Genomic DNA, 14,474 nt, shown 5'->3' with positions numbered 1-14,474 from the left:
TATTTTTTAGGGAGTAAAAAAGTAAGTCCCATTCCTAACGAGAGTATTTTCTAAGCAAGTAAAATACGTTTTAACAGTAAAATAGAAACATTTTTGCAATAACTATCTCTTTGCATCTAGTCATTCATGCACATTAAAAGATACATTTTTACTGCTTTGGATCAGGCTGTAATAATAGTGTTTTCTTCCTGAGGCACTACGTGTACTACTATTCCAAACATAGCCACAGAGCTCTGTGGACGAAAGCAGAGTGCACAGGCACCATATTTGTCTGTTTCCTATTTTTTTGTTGGGAGTACTTGTTTCTATTTTTTGTGAGTATTTGCCTATTTTTAGCGAGTAAAAGTGGATGAAACTCCCCTTATCTGTAGGGCTGAGCATCTCACAAAAAAGATCAAACTGGGATGGGAGCTGAAGAGATCAAGGAATACACATGCTCCGAGGTAGCAGGACTTACAGAGAAGCTGATGAATGGCAAGGCACCAGGGAGCAACGGACTACCCAACCTGGCAATCAAGAACCTCCCGCTGACATCAATGGAACACCTCACAGAGATCTTCAATGGATGCATGAGACTTCAGCACTTCCCGAAATCCTGGAAGGAAGCAAGGGTCATCGTATTCTCAAAGGGCGGCAAACCACTTAGGGATCCTGCGAACCACCACCCCATTTGCCTACTCTCTGGATTATCGAAGCTCCTGTAGAAGGTCCTCCTCCCCTGCCTCAGTGGCTTCACATCCGAAAGAAATCTACTAGCAAAGGAACAGTTTGGATTTTGAAAGGAGCATGCAATGACTCATCAGCTGCTGGGAGTGGTGAACGCCATCAGCCACGTATTCAACTTCAACAAGTCCACAGGAATCATCTTCTTTGATGTCACCAAAGCATTTGACCCAGTCTGGCATGAGGGATTGCTGCACAAGATGATCGGCCTGGAATTTCCGAACTACCTGGTGAAGACGATTGCAAACTACCTAGGAGACTGCACCTTCAATGTCGCCATGCGGTCTGAGATGTCCTCATCACGTCCCATCTGAGCAGGTATGCCACAGGGATCGAACCTCGGACCCTTCCTGTTCAACATCTTCACCAAGGACATCCTGAAAGATCTCCACAAGACCGACCTGGCACTGCATGCGGATGATGTTGCAGTCATGACCCAGTCGTTCAGCGAATGGGAAGTGGCGAAGAACCTGCAAGCTTCATTGGATGCCATCTCAACGTGGTACAGAGGTTGGAGGATAGAACTAAACACCAGGAAGACAACTGCCATGCTGTTCACCAGAAAGAAGATCAAGGAGCACCCGCACATCAGCCTCAACGGGGAAACAATCAAGTGGAAAAGATGCTGCCGCTACCCCAGTGTGACCCTGGACAGCCAACTCAACTGGCAAAGCCATATGGAGAAGACTCAGCAGAAGGCATCAGGAAAGATGGTGGCGCTGTACCCAATCCTGAAGACCAAGTCCATGCCCCTCTGGACAAAGATCAACGTCTACAAGGCGATAATCAGGCCTACCCTGACGTATGCCTCTCCAGCATGGCCGACCTGCCAGAAGCGACCCCGGAAGAGTAGTCAGATGGTCCAGAACGAGGCTATGCGGATAGCATCTGGAGCTCCACTCTTCACAAGGATAGCTGACCTTCACAGAGAACTGGACATCGAGATGCTGGACGAACGTCTAGCGAAGCTGAGCAGGAACTTCTGCCAAGGACTGGATCAGAACCTGAACCCTCTGATCAGAAGACTCACTGCCACCACTGTAATCCCTTTCGACCACTACCCGCGGCCCATCACGGCGAAGACCCTGTGAAACCACCCTTACTGTGACAAGTCCACACAGACCATGAAGAAACCCAACCCACGACTACATACTCATCCCGAGAGAGGATGGAGTAATGAGGCTCAAGCCTCGGTATCCAATAATCACTGCTGATGGATAACATTTGTCAGCAAGTAGAAGAAAGAGTTCCAGCATTGCAGAAAGAGTTCCAGCATTGCAGAAAGAGTTCCAGCATTGCAGAAAGAGTTCCAGCATTGCATGGCAACAGCAACAGGGAGGGGAAAGAAGGCTACAATGCCCTCTTTTTGCTGAAGCGATTTCCCTGGTTTATCAAATTGGTTTATTATGATTTGTAAACTTTTCAAGTAATCTCTTGAAAACATTCAGTCAGTCAAACAAAGCTCATTAATTTGTTTTCACCATTAAAATTACATATCAAATCAATTGAAAACAGAGAATTCTGTTTGGATTGCAGGTTGTCATTGCAGCCTGCATTCCACGCATTTCTACCAACTGGATGTGATAAAATATGTGGCCAAATCACTACATTGTGGACTGGTCTCATATCCCAGCTTCACCACTTAACTAAATTGTGTGAGCCTGGGCAAATCAGTGATTATACTTGGGTGGGGCAAGAACAGAGTTGTGAACACTTAGGGCCAGTCATAGGCGCACTCCACGAACAGAAAAAAAACTCATGTTGGCAGGTTTTACCTGTACCCAACCAACATGACTGTATGGCTGCAGTGGCCGCCTAATGTTTTATATGCATTAGACTCCAGTGACAGCCCCCTCCAGCCGCCTGGCTTGTTGGGATTGGTTAACCAGCCAGCGTCCAGCCGACTTTACTGACTCTACACCTGCCCTGGCCAACCGACTGTGCAATGGCTGGACTACCCACAGGCCCAGCAAAGGCGTGCACTCCGCTCCCGTGCTGGCATCGCAAAGTAATGCACGCACACAATTAGCCGACCTGCTTAATTGACTCAAGTCAATATTACCCTCAGTGTGCATCTAATTTGCGCACAACAGCATCCACGGAAGCGCCGAGAGACACTTCGGCTCACAGTAGCACTATACTAGTCACAGCATCAAATTAACGACACCTCCTACCTGAAATGCCCCATGGTGTGATTTAATAGCACAGTGGAAAAGTCACTCTGGGGCGACAGGGTGAAATGAAACAAATATATATATAGAGACATATTCGACTGCTCTTTGAACTACCTTAATTGTCCCTTTTAACCATCTTGCAATATTTGTGTGTGCAAAGGATGACAGCGAGACATATACACTGTGGACTAGGTGAGAAACAACAACGGCCTTCAGAATAGGCAGGGCCGTGAAGTAGGTGTGAAGAGCGGGGCGACAATGCAGGGCCGTGAAGTAGGTTGAAGAGCGCAGCTTAGATTTACATGCTGAGGGTTAAGCCCAAGGCACCACTTCCAAGGAACCGCTCCATTTTGTGGCCTCGGCCTTGATGGCGCATTCCAGGCACTGCCGCCGGCAGGGCAAAGGTCAAACCAACGCTGCCTGGAGATTCCCACCTGCTGTTAAAAAGCGCACCATCTCGTGTTTGCATCAAATATCTTGAGGTGCGGGGTGTATGCAGTACACTCAAGAGATCAGAAAGCATACAAAAGCTACACACCCTCCCCTCCTCCATCCCCACAAATTGCTCAGCCCCGGCCATTGAAATACTTTAACGTTCCATTGAAAGCATTGGACTGGATGGATGATTTGGAGGCAAACATCAAAAATCATGTCATTAAGTGACTAAAACTGAAAGTAAAAAGCGAGTTGCACCCTTGAGAGTCACTTTAGTACTTTGACGAGTGGATACATGCCCGAGGCTTTGCAAGGGTTGGCAAATGGCACAGCGCGTACCCCAATGCACCCTTCTGCAGGGAGTCTTGTGCTGTTTAAAGACTCCATCACTTAGTTTTAACATGCACAATTTTAGAGGGCACAGGGCACAGACTGTAGACCTCGGGTGCGGGAGTTGGCGGGGTGTTCGGAGGGCTTGACATTTCACTGCACAGATGACCCCTCCCCTCGTGCCAGTGGCCAAACGTTGCCATGTTTGTGATAGAGGTGCTGCTCCACCCTTTATTCTGACCCTGTCCGGTGCATTAATCTCTCCTCAGCGCGCGCACGCCATGTCTAAAAGCAGCCCGTGCCAAACGAGGGGGACACAATACGTCCAGTTTCTTGTTAAAGGTTTGGTTTGACTATTCTAATAAATATTTTTGGAAGACCTCCTCTGGGTCACCACTGTGCATGCACTTCATCTGAGTATGAACACAGGGTATAAAACGGAGGGTGGCATACCTCTTAATTAAGTTACCCTCATTTGGACTCATGTTCACCCTTCCAGCAGGCTCTGTGCCTTGAAAAATTGGGACCAACTTCCAGCAAATCAGACTCCAAAAATGGTTTCCAACCACATCGACTTCAATGGGATTACCCACTCAAAGCCTCAGGCTTTGCCTGCCGTGGACTGAGACTCATGGGGTTAAGGGTATTCTGTAATTAGTACTTTCCATACTCTCACTTCTTACGATCCCTTTGGACCCCCTCTGCCTCCTCCACTTTCCCTGCTCTAAATTGCAGAGTCTGTTTCTAGCGGGGATGCATGGGGCCTAGGCACAGGTAGACCCGAGGCTTATAACTGCGTCACAGCGGCCTACACATTTCCTGAAGTGAGCGCTCAGTCAGTTCTCTCATTGACAAATCTTCGACTGTTCAACATGAATACAGGAGACACCGTTTGTGTTTAAACACGAATACTGCCCTTACAAAATTCGAATACTACATTTACCAGTTAACTTGTATAGTATTCGAAGGAAGACTATATAGCTAGTCTTGTTCAGTATTCCATGGTATTCATATTAAGCAGCGCACTATATGAAGACTATTCAGCGATTACCAATAGAACATTAAACAAATACTTGTTTCTAGTCTTTTAGTCGTCATTTAGCATTGAATACTGCATCACTACCATCGACCACCACTGAGAAGTAAAAAAAAAATGAAAGTAAGATCTTCCATTTTGGTGAGGGGGTGCATTGTTCTTTGTTTAACGTCAGTTCATAATTTATATGACATAACTCTCAACCCACACGCTTGTGGCCAGGAGTCACCGACTGCCCATGTTATGAACTTTACTCCTTTTACCCCAACCCACTGCAACCATAGCTCCCCTTCTGCCCTCAGAGACTTGAGGGTATACATTGTAGAGGTGTGGCGTGTGTGTGGGCAGGCTCTGACTGGCCTCTCGGGCAATGCCTGAAGTGCAGGCCCACCATGCCAGTGTGTCACAGCTTTTTTTGGCCCAAAGACACCTTTTTTGTGCCTGAAGTGGGCCAGGTGGATCAGTCACTTTACTATAGAGCTAAGAGTTTTGACCAGTAGAAATCAACACATTTTCTTTAAAACGCACAATCTACAACACATTTTTACCAAAAATAACTCCCCTTGGGCTCTACTCAGTGTGTCAGAAATGGAAGGAATTTCCATATGCTAATGTGGGCCAGATTTTCATTGGTTCTTGAGACAGTTGACCCTGCGTGTGGGGGGGGGGGGTCTCCCCTCAGTACATTCTCTATAAGAAGAGGGGGAGCGAGAGAGGGGTGGCACTGCACTGTACGCGCATCGCCTACCTGGCACGGAGTTGCTGCTCTTGAAGGAACAGCTGGAGAGAGGCGAGAGGAGGGGCGAGAGGCTGCAGGGGCGCAGAGCAGAGCACAGCCTGCCAGCGGGGAAGGGACAGCAGAGGAGGCCAGAGGACCGTGCAGAGCAGGTGTGAGTCGGACGCAGCGGCGGAGAACTACTAGCGGAAGACCCGACTAGCTGAGATGTCATCATGGGGCCAGGGATCATCGTCCTCCAACGACAGGTATGAGTGCAGCGCGGGGTTAGTCTACGAGGGAGGCCCAGGTGGTGACTGAACGCTGAGGCAGGTCTAGTCCTGTGGCTTCATCACTGCCTGGGACGGGCAGACTCTGCAGTCTCTCTCTCTCTCTCTTTCTCTCTCTTTCTCTCTCTCTCTCTCTCTCAGTTATATGGGCTATTTACAGCCATTGTACTATTCACCACTACATGTGACGTGTATTAATCGGTAGGTATTTCTCAGTTCGTTAATGCCCCTGCAGCAATTGCTCATTATGCAGCCCAAAGTGAACGTGCAGGATATATTTTAGCAAGGTTTTATTTAGCTCCATTCCGTTGCCACCCCCATCTGTACGGAATGACCCATGCGGAGCTCTCAGTGGGCCCTTGTCAGCTGAGCTGTGAGCAGCACACACACATTTTCATTGGAGTCCGGGGGCTTGCCGGTTTGCAAATACGTGGACAGCATGAGCTATTCACGCCGGTGTTGTATGATCTCCTGCACCCCAATGGCAGCATGGGGGTGGCAGCTGCCGTGGGGTGCAGGATATCATACAACACCGGCACGAACAGGGCCCTACCAAAGTAAGCTTTAGAGACTGGGATTAGTGTTAACACATTTATGGCACAAATGCCCAGTTCTTAAAAACAGCCTTTTCTAGCTGCTCCAGTTACCGCAGACCTCAATCCAAACCGTCCATGTGCTCCTTATCTTTAAACGCAAATACCTCTCTCCACAGAAACGCTTCATGGCTGTGAGGAATAACATACCTGCCCACTGGAACGCTTTTTGGGGGGCAAAAGTGAAGCAACTTTTCCTCTTATACTGACTTTTCATGCATTACTGCGTATGTGTGCGCGTGTGAGTGTGTGTGAGGGTGAGACCCTCCTTGCCACTACGTCCTTGAGGCTGGCTATTCCCACCCCGGGATTACACGATTGGCTGGTTGCTGTATTAGCCTCTAAACCCAATGAAAGCGTTCTTCGCCCCACCCCCCTCCCTCCATGCCTTTCACGCACCCGCGCACGGGAATATGGCTTGCCCTCAAGTACCCTTTTCTGCGCGCCTTTTAGATCTGGCTGATATGTGTTACTGCTGCCAAACTCACAGCATTAACTTTAATGTGAGAAGAGTAACGCTGCAAAGCGAGCGCTCAGTGTGGCCCTCTGCATGGATTGGGGGTCACTGTGGCATTCACAGCATCACGTGCTGCGCCCACCCTGTGGAATCAAAGCAGTGTCAGGAAAAAGCAAACTCACGTTAGTCTTGGCTGTTTAGTGCATGAACCCCGGGGAGTGGTAAGTGCTCTGAATGTGCTCCCCATATGTCACAGTACTATAGGAGTATTGGGAGTGCCTAGGCACTCGGTGGCAATCTCTGTAGATGGGGAACATTACCCTGGCATTTCATGCCAAGGCATGCCCAGTGTGTGATTACCCGGTCTTGAGGTGGGAAGACCCGCCGATGGGGCGATTGCCCGCGTTATTTATCTGATATATGATCGCAATTCATGTATTGTGGGATCCGTGCCCGAGCGAACAGTGCTGGCACCTGGGCACATGATGCCAATGGTTGGCACATGGTGAATGCCGGGCAAATGTCTCAGTAAAAGCTTGGGTCAATGTTAGTTCCCCAGGAACCCGATCATGGTGAGCTGCCTTTCCTGCAGGGAGCCCCTTGGCTGGTGAGGGGGTCTCACGCAGCACTGGTGGGCACTGGGCATTAGGCAGATAAAGATGATAGTAATATTACTACTAATAGCAAGGAGACAGCCCCTCCCCCCATTCCTGGATAAATCCTGCTGAACTCTCTGGGGGTCACCCGCGTACTTATTCCTGACCTGGCGAGCATAACGCACCCCGAGATCCTGAGCCCCCAAAGCAGAGCTGGAGCCCTTACCACGGTACGACACGGGGTAAATACCCCATATTTACCCCAAGCAGCACTATCCCGCCCACCCAGGCCAGTATTCTGTGCAATCCCTACTAAGTGCTTAAATGATCAGGTTTTGACCATTGCCACCATGTAGATGAGGCCCCACAGGCCCGTTGATCCTTTCCAGGCAGGTTTCCCTGAGCATGGAGCAGGAGTGGCAAATGCTCTGTGGCAGGGCACTAGTGCATGAGGGCACTTCCATACCATCCACCATCAGGGTCACAAACCCCTCCCCCTTTCCTAAGCGCAGGCCTATGCTATTAGATTGTGACCTGGGGAGACTCACACAGTGGAAGCCCAGGGGCACCACAGGTCAGATTTCACACTTTCTAGTTTTTCATACTGCACCAAATCACCACCTACTGCAGAGCACACAGGCCTGCTGGACAATTCATATAGTGTGCCTCTTCCTGGGGGGCACCAGTCCATACAGTACACAAACTTGGCAACCCTACAGATTTAGGCAGTAGGCTACTGTTTTTTAAGCAGTCCTACCGCCTACAGATTTGGGTGACAGATCCTACTGCTTTTTACAGGGGCAGGTAATTCATGTGACTTTAAGGCAGGGCTCTTGAGACGGGCCCAGGACAAAGCATGCAACACATTAGTCTGTCTGTGCGGTGGGCTGGTAAGGGATTCCTTTGGGCTCAGACCAATCCAGTGAGTGACCTGAGAGCAACATGACTCTGCCCTGCACTCTGGCCTGGACAGGCCTTAGGTGAAGCACCGGTGAAGGCAAGTGGCAGAGCGTGGCACCATCACACAGCATCTGCCTATCAGACTGGTGGGGGTATCAGTCTCCATGGTGTTCAGTTAGTCATCTTGCACTGCAGGAATACATATGTATTGCCCGTGCTGCTGCTACAGAGCAGTGGCACACGTTGCCTACCAGCTCTGTGTGATTACCTTCTGTGAAGTTAGGTAATTGAATTTGGTGTCAAGTTACCATTCAGAATTATACATTTTAAACATTTGAACATCTTTCCATGTTGTGCTGTTTGGTTGGGTAGTGCAACCAACAATGTATGTTTTGTATTTACTTTGATGTCATTGTTATGGGAATTATTATTTTTGATATTTTAAAAATCCTACATCTTTTTGGTCACAGAATGTTGGCAAGTATGAGTACAGAAGGAAAAGTGGGGGAACATAAGCGTATCCTCGGATACACTTTATCCACTTCTGTGCAAGTGGCAACGGTGCTGCAAGAAGGACCGAGGGAGGCGCTTTGCAATTGTGCCCAAATGATTTCATGCTGTGGATCACATATCTGTGTTACGATTAATGTGCCTTTAGCCTCAGCTTTGTCCATATTAAGTGATGCCATGTTATTTTACCCACTTACGTCTTACGGCACCTGGTCTGGTCCGGCAGGTGGCATATTGTGTCCCTGCCAGGGTGTTGCCACACCTTAGTATGTGAAACGGAAGGGGAGATTTGGGGGCAGGTGACAGAAAAGATAAACTAGACAATATAATGACCACAAACAGAGAGGAAAAACCACTGGGATTAGTGGGAAGAGGATATGGCTGACGATGTGGGGATGTGTGTTTCTTAAATGTGTTAAGCTATTGGTAAGCATGAGGGTAGGGCTCAGGAAAGCTCAGCTCTGGTTAGGGCAGCGTTTTATTGTGATGGCAATATCTACAACGACCACGAATGGCATTAGATGTAGTTAGATGGTGAGTGGCAGCGTGATGGCCTTAAGAGGTGCTTGAGCGGGCCCTATTAGTATTAAAAAAACACAGGAAATATACCACACACCATAAAATAAATCAGAATTTGATTCACACCACTGTTTCATCAATCAGGGTGTGGCCCCTTAGTTGCTAATTTGGCTAAAATCAGACAGAGCCAAAAAGCAGCCCCAGCCAATGAGTGCTTCTATTACAGAGTGTTGGGGTTTTGGTCAGACATGCTTCCTGAGCCGTCCTGGTGCCGAGTCATGTCACCACCACCTTAGTTTCCCTGGGATCATCCATCCCGTTGTTGGTGCACTGGCTGGATTAGTGAGAGGCAAGATACCTTGGTTCCCACAAAATGCACATGAATCAAACTAGACGAAGGGCGGGTCTCATTGACCCAGCTCATGGGAGTCTTTGCAGGGTTGCTGAGACCCGCCACTGGGAATTGTTCTGGAGCAGTTTCTCAATATTCCTTCCTTTCATTCCAGAGGAAGTTCTTCTCTGGGTCCTAAGGAGTAACGCCCTTAAATACATTGCCAGTTTGTTTAACTATCAGAACCCACAAAGAGCTGGATTTCTGTATCCCACAACAATACTCGTCTTAATGCCCGCAAGACCGTTTGGCACTCATGCTCTCTGACTTTCAGGCTAGGATACCATGTGTATCCCCCTAGGGCTAGGGAATTTATTTGTAACCCAACATGTGGAGTTCTCTTTCAGTTTTATAGAACCCCCTGGTCTAGAGCATCAAGCACAAGCGATGCAGGAAATGTTAATAGGCCCATTCACCACCAGCGAACCAAGGGTATCCAATTCCTGACACCCATAGATGTTTGCAAATCGTACCTGTGGCAGCCCGCCCCTCACCCAGCTGCCCCTTCCTCGAACATCATAGTTGAAGTTGGGCACTCTCCCCCAACAATATCCGGTTCTTCCACATACAGGTGGACGAGGCAATGCTTCACCTCAGCTGAAGTTGAGCCCTGTTGCACAAAGAAGGATGCTGTGCCAGTCCATTACATACCCCAATGTTGGCTATGGTCTCTGCCAACACGTCAACAGATTCTTGGACCCCTATGTGCAGCACAGAACGTCACACTCCTCCACCTAGTTAATTTTGAGCTAGGGGACTCCTTTTCCACATCCCAGAGAGAGCTCAGGCCGACACTTGCCAATTTAGACCTAGAACCATGAGACACACATGAACTGTCCTCCATCCTATGCCATTGCATGGGCACTACCACAGATCTCGGGGGTCCCATTGTTGGCTACTTTCCATCGTGTCATCCTCCATGGTCATGTGGGCATGCCTGACCAATACCAACCAAAAGGGGCCAAGTTTGATTTTATTTGAGAGTCTACCCTGCCACCATCATGGCTACTTATGATCATCATAGTTCTGGTACAGGGGGGCATATCTTAAATGCAGCCCCTGCTCTGCAGCAGAAAATGGCTGTCACTGCAGCTGGCAAATGGGGAATTATGTCCTCTGACCCTGCTCTGTGCCACCAATAGAGCAGGCGCTTCAGATCAGGATACACACTATGCTTTTAGCATGGACTTTATGGAAGGGGAATCTGATCAGCAGATTACCCTTTCAGAGATGGAATTACCTGCATAATTTTTGTAATCAATGCAACAACAATTAAAGCCATGGCTTTCACACCCTTGCCAGATGGCAATCCCTCACAACCATACAGTTAGGAACCGTCAGAGTGGTCGAACTGGTAAGTGCTTGAATATGAGCAGGAAACATTTATTTGAACAAAAATGTGTTGTGGCTCGTGAGATGAATTAATTATTTTGGCACACAGATCTGTCATTCCTTTATTGAAAGTTTACTCTTGCATCACAGGTGCTCCTGCGACGAGTGTGAAGAGATGCAGGATCCATGGGAGCGAGATTGCTGCCACGAGCACACCTTCATCCGGGAGAAGATGCAAGAGTACGATGTGGACTGCATCACCTCCCACCCGGGGTTCCAGACTGTGGTTCTGGATCCGTTTGTGCTGGAGACGGCCTACTACAGCTACAGGAAAAAGCACAGACGGGGCAAGCTGCCCACGGGTGAGCTGAGGTGAGTAAGGATCCTGAGACGGGACAAAAAGTAGTAGGTTCAAATAAATGAATCCCTTCATGGGTAGTTATTTATTATTTTACACATTTTTATATTGCACGAAACAGACCCGAAGGTAATGAAGTACATAACATGGGTTTAATCAGAGTTTCAACTTTAGTGAGGCCTCCAACCCATCTCGCACCAACCCCAACAAATAACCTATGTACCACTAATAAGCTAGGAACCAGGCCGGTGTATAGTAAAAATATATATTTATTTAAGGTTTGACAAAGTGGAATAGCAACCAAAAACCTCAATCACCAATACTGTGGCACTACACAATGTCGCTAGTTCAAATTTCTTGCACCAATTGACTAACACAGGTTTAAAGGACTTGCAGTTTTGATGTGACAAAGGTACAATTTCGAATTTGGCACTCACAAATTACATCAGATTTAATTGCAAATTAACCAACAGAAAACATTCACAATACAATGGAAAAATCGTTTTTTGGCTTTGTTTGGAGAAAGGTTTGGGAAAGAAACTCAATGGGAACACAGTTTTGGCTTTTATTTGAAAAGTATGGCTCGGGAAAAAGGAATTCAAATGGGGAAATCCATTTCTAGGCTTTTATTTGAAAGGCAATGTTTGGGAAAAGAAATTCAATGGGAAAGTCGTTTTTCAATACACCTACAAATGAGATGTACGGCTTGGTAATTCTGACTTTGGGATCACTGGGAATAAATGGGCAAATTCGTTTGCACAATTTGTTCTCCAAGGAAATGCACGGTTTGGAGCTTCTAGGTTTGGATGCAAGGGAATCAATGGGAAATGTCATTTTACCACAAACCTACACATGAGATGTAATGCTTGGTAATTCTGGTTTGGGATGCAAGGGAATACATGGGGAATCTTGTTTTGCAACACACATACAATTGAGATGTAATGCTTGGTGATTCTGGTTTGGGATGCAACGGAATAAATGTGGAATTTTGTTTTGTACCCTCTACAATCACTTGAATAGCAGTGTTTTTTAGGGTTACTTATTTGGGATTATGGTCATCCTACTTCGGTACAGAAGACAGGGGTTTCAGAAAGGTAGAGTCGCCCAAGTACTTTATTGTCTATACCGGCTCTAACACACTGGGCATGAACTTGTTAGTTTTGAATTCTAACAACACTCATCTCGTGATTTTTTATGTGAGAATTAATTGATTTATCTTCAATTCAATGCGCTAAGGATCTACACAGCTCCCCCCTCCACACAATTTCATGGAAAGGATGAAGGAAGGCTGTTCTAACACAATTCAATTTAAATGGATTGGTTGATTTGGTATAGTGGAATTAATTTGAATTGGATTTAATACAATGTGCCAAGGGCCTACCCAGTTTCACCCCCTACTCACTAATGGAAAGGGATACAGTCGGGTAGCTTTCCACACAATTGATGGCTTTTGTATTAATCTACTTACATGGGAGGCCTTGATTATGGGGCATCGAGGGAAACAGCAGGGCTCCTCCAAGGACAGCACCGATCTGGCCAAGGGCTTCAGTCAAGGATTTTCTCCTGCACCCAGACTTCCTATCGCTCCTCTGATGGGGGTCCCAGCTAGCTTCTAGATTTCCCTGTCACTGTCTCCAATGTAAGGATTGAGGCCTCTCTGCTAGTTGTTCCTTACAAGAGTCCGGCAGTAGTCTACCTCCAGGAATTAAGTGAAAATGCCCTGTTCTGATGCAAAATTCACCTCATATAGGGCTGATGAAACTCCCACATTATCATAATTCCCACACTAAGGATTGGCTATCACTCTCCCTTCACCTCCGACCTCCGACCAAGACGCCCACTGGCTGCTGATAGGACCAGAATTTGGGAGGTATGGGTTATGGAAGGAGAGGGAGGAGGAAAAATGCATTATTCAAAAATGAGAGGTGGGTTTTACCTTTTTGGGTTCTGAAAATCCAACATGGCAGCTATGCTAATTTTCAGATAATTACATACATCTATATATTTTTGAATTCTACTTTTTACGGCAAGTTGGAAAATAATGTTTTTATTTTGGCACACCCTTCCTGGGCAGAGCCACAATTTTTCACGCTTTGTGGCTGCGCCATAATAGTTACAGCTCTTGACACTACATACTTCCAACATTAGATTCACTGTCTATCACTCTATCAATTTTTCCAGTTGCTCAGATTTATGAAAATGCCAGAGTCATCATTTTGATCACAACTAAAGTTATGCACATCACAAACATTTTGGGCCTCATTACAACCCATGCGTTAAGGGTTTAACGGCGCCGTCGGCGCCGTTAACCCTTAACACCTGATTACCATTTTAACGCCTGCTTTTAGCAGGCATTAAAATGCAAGGCGCTAACCCGCCTTGGTGCTAATTACGGCACCATAATTTACGGTGCCGTAATTAGTGCCTTCCCCACTCCCATTATGCCCTTGGAATGGGGCGGTAAATCCGCCATCCACCATGGTGTAAACACAATGCATTATATGAGAGGTAGTTTTACATTCAGACCACCCCAAGAAGTTTAATTTCCCCTCTGGTTTCCATTTCTCCATGAACACGTAACCAGGCCATCTGCTTGGGCTAATGTTTTTCTACCCTCTTCTCCTGGGCTTCAAAGGGCTTTGCTCATAGCTAATGCACAATTGATGGGTCATTTCTGTTGGCCATGTATCTGTATCACCATAGTTCCAATCTCTCTCGCAACAATTCTTATATTTTCAACTGAAGCTCCAAGCCTAAATTCAGCCCCAAGGGTCTTGGGGTCGAAGTTTCAGCTCAGAGAGAAAAATAAGTTGCAGTTCACAATTCTGAAATGCTAGCATATTACGTTTACCCACTGTGTACATGTAACTGTCAATACTGCACCAGGGCCTGCTGGCAAGAAATAAACTCTTTCTTTACAGAATGTTTGAACAGAAATAAGTTCCCTCAGATATTAGTCACACAGATAGGCTATAGTTAAATAAGGAACCAGTGTTCACTCTTACACAAAACGAAATAGGCCTTTCCCAATAAATGTTGTCATTTTATGTGTGTAATAAGTCTAGAAGCAATTGGTCATTCAACTTTATTTCTAAATTTAAGGCATAATCCCTCC

The sequence above is a fragment of the Ambystoma mexicanum genome, chromosome 1p (genome assembly GCF_040938575.1).
Source record: "Ambystoma mexicanum isolate Mex_15411 chromosome 1p, UKY_AmexF1_1, whole genome shotgun sequence".
Lineage (NCBI taxonomy): Eukaryota > Metazoa > Chordata > Amphibia > Caudata > Ambystomatidae > Ambystoma > Ambystoma mexicanum.
This window is presented reverse-complemented; position numbering follows the sequence as displayed.